Below are 6,000 nucleotides of genomic sequence, written 5' to 3' on the forward strand. Positions count from 1 at the left end.
ACTGCTTGCCGACCCCTCTTTCCCCTCAGTTCCCAGGCACTTGTACTCACTGCTCACCATTGCCTCTGCCCGAGCCACCCGTCCTACCTTGTCCTCTTCCTGTGTAATTCTAGTCCTTCCTGCTTCAAAGTATTTTCTCTTTGGTGGAGCTTTTCCTGACTCCAAACCCCTATCATAGCACTTTTAACACTCCTATATTTACCCTTATTTTCTCTATCTCTCTTACTAAACTACTAAGTTTTGGAAGGCAGATGGTGCATAATCTATTCACTGAATCGGAGGAGGCAGACTATGCATTGGAAAGAGCATGGAGTATGAGTCAGAGGTCTGCATTTGGGGATTTTTCCCTTGTCTCATTTTTTTCTAACTGCAGAATGGAGATTGCAATTCCTTCTTCACAAAGACACTGTGAAGGTTAAATGAGGTGCCTAGCACCGGAGGAGGCACACAGGAGCTTTATTCCCTTCCCTCCTTATAGCAGGCCCTGGATCTGGGTGTTCCAGGGGAACAAAGATGAATTCCAAGGAGGGCCATGTGGGAAGATAGACCATTGCGGAACTTGGATCTGAGGCTGATGTGGGAGTTGAAGGCACAGATTTGGGAGTGGTCAGGTTAGGGGCTAAGAGCTGACATCTACAAGTAAATGCAGTTGTCACAGTGACACTAGGCTCAGGCCTAGAAGCAGTAACAGAAGAGTCACCATGAAAAAGCAGGCAGATGTGTGGTCTGGGGATGCTGGAGGAGGAGGGAAAGCAACAGCGTCACACACAGCAGAGAGGTGGAGGAGAAAGTGCCTTGCCTATGGGTTTGGATTTACTGAGGTCACTGATGTCCTTGGAAAGAGTGTTAATGGTTGTTTTTGTGTGGTTAATCATTTGTTCTAGGTCAGAGAAGAAAGAGGGGGGCCAAGTGGGACTTGGAGTTCCAGAGCAAAAGCCATCTGAACTGATAAGCAGGGAAGGAAAGGCTGGAGGCAGCAAACTCGGAAACGACCCATAAATTAATCTACCACACAAAATGTGTACATGTGGGAAGTTATTGATTCTGCCTGTGCTTCTTTCCTTACTCCTAAAAATGGTTGTCTCTGAGGAGTTGCTAAGCCCCCTCAAGCCACACCAGAGCTGTCATCATCAGGTGAATCTAACAGGCCTCCCCAATGCCTCTGCCCTCGAAGTCCCACTGTAAAGATGGCTGGTGAAATACCTTATTCTGGATTCTAAAATAAAGTAGCGTCAGTTCTTTATATATAGGTAGGAAAAAATAACAGAATTTTGCTGAGAGGCCTAAGTGAAACCACACATATAAAGTGTTAAAGTCATTGTCTGAAATGTAATAAATCCTCAACTCAATCTGCATTAACTTGATATAAAGGATACTTCTAAATGCATGTCACAACTTTTTTGGTCACGTGATAGACAGATGATTCCAATTAAGATATTTATTGGCTGCACACCAGACCATCTTATCCACCGGAAGGAAAGGTGGGAACAATCAAACCCCAGGAGAGTGGGGTACAGCTAGAGCTCAGAATGCTTCAGGCTTTCTCTTTTGTCTGTACTACTGGGTGTGTGCTTGCAGGGTTAAGTGTGGATGGGTGAGTGGCCCGGGTTCTTGCTCACTACACATGGGCCCCTTCACATAGCCAGAAATCACAGCTCCTGAGTCTCTCTCTTTCTCTCTCTTTTTTTGAGACAGAGTCTCACTATGTAGTTAAGACTGGCTTTGAACTCACTATGTAGCTCAGGGTGGTATTGAATTTATGGAGATGCTCCCACCTCAGCCTCCGAAGTGCTGGGACCACAGGCATGTGCCACCACACCTGGCTTTGAGTCTATCACTTGCAACTGCCTTCACTGAAGTGACTCTTTTCTTAGCTATATAGAAAACAAATAATAATCTAGGGAAGACCTGTGTGTGGCCTCTCTTCCACACCCATCCTTAGACCAAACAACTTGGGTAAAGTGAGCTGACAGAGAAGAGCTGGTGGTTCCTGCTGGAATTTCAGGGTTTGGAGTCGGGTTTGGGTAGCAAAGTTCCCCAACATAAAGGAGGGTACCTGCCATACCCAGTCATGGCTGGGACTACCCTGAAGAAACATAGCCTCAGCTCAAACATTGCAGCAGATACCATACTGCAACAGATCCCAAAGGCACTCCAACTGCAGGCTGTCAGCTATTTGCTAACTTTGCAGCTGATCATGGAGTTCTTTCTGGAAGGGATAATCCCACAGTGCACCCATTCAAACCTGGAGCTGCACAGATTCAGGGAGCAGCTTCTCCCTGTTCCTTCATTGTGAGCTTTGGGTGATGCTATTTTCAGGCAAGGATTGCTGCACTTGTCTACTTCCATCACAATTCAACAGCAGCATGCCAAGAGGCACCCAAGTGGGTCACTTGAGTTCCGGGCATATTCCTCTCTGCCATCACTGTGGAACAGGAACCTTGCCTCTGTTTGCTGATCAGGGACAATGATCTTTGCTAAGATACCTGCTCCCCTTCTTGCCTGCTAGGCCATGGACACAAGGAATCCAAAGTGCCCCAATGGCAGCTGCAACGTGTGTTTACTGTGCCCACTGGCAGCGGTGCACTCTCTTATTAGGTCCTTCAGCTTTACAGGGCCCAGGAATGGGAGACAAAATCCTCCGGCAGTTTGCTGGAAATGACGGTAAGTGGAGCAATTTCTGCTTCCACTTCCTGGTCCCTAGGCACATATTTTCTTCCTGCTGAGGACAGAGCATCATGCATATGACTCAGTGTGTACACTGCATCCTGGAGCAGTACCCTATCCTTAAGAGTCTTGCCTCCATGATGACATTTCCCATCTGTCAGGTCTGCAGCTTCTGATGCGCAGTGAATTCCAAGGCCATTGCCTCACACTCACACCCCTGTGCTCCAAACTGGGATAGTTCGGGACTCTACAGAAAAATATCATTAACTGGGTAGCTTATAATCACCAGGAATTTATTTCTCATGGTTCTGGAGGCTGGGAAGTCCAAGACAAGGTGCCAGGAGGTTTGGTGCCTGGTGAGGGCCTGCTTCCTCACAGATGATGCCTTCTAGCTGTGTCTTCACATGGTGACAGAAACAAGCTCCCTCTGGGCTCTTTCTTAAGGCCACCGATCCCACAAGGGCAGATGCTTCATGACTCAATTGCCTCCCAAATGTTCCAGTTTCCAATACCATCACCTTACCAGTTAGGATTTCAATATATAAATTTGACGGTGAGGGGGATGGCACACAAACAGTCAGACCATGTTACCTGGGTCCCCTGGTCAGGTGCTGTGTTGAGTGAAATGCTATGTCTGTGGATCTAACTCTCTGTGATCCCTGGAGAGTGGCTCTAAGGACACGAGGAACAAATGTATATTAAAATAAGTATGCTTATCTGAGCATGAAACTCTGCCTCTTGTAGAGGGGCCCGATTTATCAACTTATTATTAGTGTGTCTCCTCAAGGAATACAGCCATATTAGGGGCTGAGCATTGGTCTCCATTGCTGACTGGTTGGACATTTAGAGGCAGCAATATTGAGGTCAGATTGTGAAGAGGAAGCCCCTGCTTTTCAGCCTATAACTAGCCTCTGTCTCTGCTACCGCATCTACTCTTTCATGTGGCCACTGTGGCTGCTCCAGTGGCAAAGCTTGTACCCACACATCAAACTGCCCTGTCTGTAACCAAACTTGAGCTTTTTCCTCTTCCTTCAGCTGCTCATTCTGGATGTCTCCTATAGCCACAGGAGCACTAGAGGACCACTCTCCATAGGATGTCAACCCGATTTTTTAATAATGAGACAATTTATTACCGTCTCGTAATTCATAATGTTTCCCCTTCTTCTTGACACCATACTCTTTCTTTTCTCTTTCGTTCTCTCCCTCTCTTTTTTCTTTGTCTTTCTTTTCCTTTCTTCCTTCCATCCTTGTTCAGCACACCCCCAATCAAGTTATGCTGGGATTTAACCTGTATTACTAATCTTACAGGCATGAGAGGAGGTGGGCTGAACCCCTAAGTGTTTCCTGTTGTGGGCAGGGCTATGGCAGTGTCTTCCTACACAGGGAGAGCCAGGCCACCTATGGAGACTTGGGGTACAAGGGGTGTCTAGAGGTGCCCAGATTTTCCCATACCACGTTTCAGGATCCTAGATTTTTTCAATCGGGGCCTAAAAGAGCCACCTTGGCTGAACATTTAATCATTTCAGGGTTCTCCAACCCTGTCAGATCCTGATTTTGTTCCTTGGTTGTGCTAGCTCTTCTACTCTAATCTACCAAAGTGACTCATGTTGGGTAGTCATCCACTAGCTATGGCTGTTTGTCAACTGCCCTCCATTTCCAATTACCCCACCATAGGATGGCAACCCAACTTTTTAATAATGAAACAATTTCATTATCTTCATGCATGTTGTTTCCCCTTCCTCTTAACACCATGTTCTTTCTTTCTTTCTCTCTTTCTTCAGACAGGGTCTCTCCATGTGGCCCAGGCTGATCTCAAAATCAAGTGATCTTCCTGCCTCAGCCTCCTGAGTAGCCTGAGTAGCTGTGACTACAGGCATGTGCTACCATGACTGGCTTAAAACCATGCTTTTCAAAGGCTTGAATCATCTCACCATCCAGTGCTTTTCTCATTGGGATATTACTTTAAATCACTAGTGGTGATATTTTTGGCAATTGAATAGTACTTGTTTATTTGTGTGTGTGTGTGTATGTGTGTGTGTGTGTGTGTGTGTGTTTGGTACCAGGGATTGAACTCAGGACCTTGTGCTTGCAAGGCAGGTGGCAGAACCATTGAGCTTGTTACTGAGACTATCCCTGCCCAAATCTTACTTGGAATGGAGTTTTTTTTTGTCAGCCAGAAGGCACATGGTCCTGTTCCAAACGAGCTTGTTGTTTCAGACCACTCTCAGTACCATCTGTGTTGTCAGCCCTTTGAGAAGGTGATGTCATGGCAAAGTCAGAAATGCAAGAAATGTATTGTGTGTAATACCTGTTGTTAAAGGACAAAGGGGAAACAGAGCAGGAGTCATCAGGGAAAGTCTGCAGGCCATGATGCAGGTCTGGCATCTGTAAAAGGAGAGGAGATAGGAAAGAGGATTTAGTACCAAGAGCCTCAGACTGAGATATATGGTGCTCTGAGAAAATCTTGGCAGCTCATAGAGGACAGAGATGTCCAGGTCCCATTCCCTAGGCTACGCCCAGTCACTGGGAGGAGCTCCCTGGAAAGAAAGTGGCAGAAAAGGGGATCCAGGGACTTGATAATGATGTTTCTAAGTCTTTTCATGTGTGTGTTCATTTTATTAAAAATTTTAAATCAAGCTCTTTGATTTATGACTTTTATGTATTTATTGCTATATTTCAATTTTTTAAAAAAGTCATAAATTTCTGCTCTTGACCTCTAAGTGGCCTTAAAAAGGGATCTTAATTAGGATTTAGAGATTCAACCCTAGGTGGAAATAGTCTCATACTCAAAGATCAATTAGGTGATATGCCTAGAAAGTCATAGAAACATATGGATTCATTTCTAAGAATTTATTACATGGAAAGGATCATATAATGTATAAAGTCTTAAGTTCAAAGTTGTTCATGATAGTGTTAATAGCAGTAAATAGGGATGGGGAGGTAGCTCAGTGGCACCATGAAGGCCTTGCAAGCACAAGGTCATGAATTCGATCCCCAGTACTAAATAAATAAATAAAATTGGTCTATATTTTTAAATGAGTAACCAATCTGTCACCCAAGATTCACACTGAGCATCTATACAGTGTAGAACTTTTTGTTAGATCTTTATGTGAAAGACTTCAACACACAGAATTAAAGAATTATTTTATAATGAACAGCCACATTATATATGAGGTCTTTTAGAGTAAGGAATCAAAACTTATTTATGTAGAATCTTATTCACCACCAAGAATCTTTATGTTATCTAAAACATTATTTAGTCTCTCTCTCTCTCTCTCTCTCTCTCTCCTCTCTCTGTTTCTCCCTCTCTCTCTCTCCTCTCTCTCTGTTTTT

The 6,000-nt window shown here is 44.6% G+C and overlaps 1 long non-coding RNA gene across 1 annotated transcript in view; it reads right to left on the bottom strand.

The window, feature by feature from the left end:
• LOC104852210 overlaps positions 1–6,000 on the bottom strand; it is a 71,254-nt gene that overhangs the window by 38,769 nt on the left and 26,485 nt on the right. The window contains exon 5 of the long non-coding RNA XR_004517453.1: positions 4,976–5,052. This is a non-coding gene — a long non-coding RNA (uncharacterized LOC104852210). The remainder of the gene's footprint in view (positions 1–4,975; positions 5,053–6,000) is intronic.

Source organism: Fukomys damarensis, unplaced genomic scaffold (assembly GCF_012274545.1).
Source record: "Fukomys damarensis isolate Sample0158 unplaced genomic scaffold, DMR_v1.0_HiC HiC_scaffold_2, whole genome shotgun sequence".
NCBI lineage: Eukaryota > Metazoa > Chordata > Mammalia > Rodentia > Bathyergidae > Fukomys > Fukomys damarensis.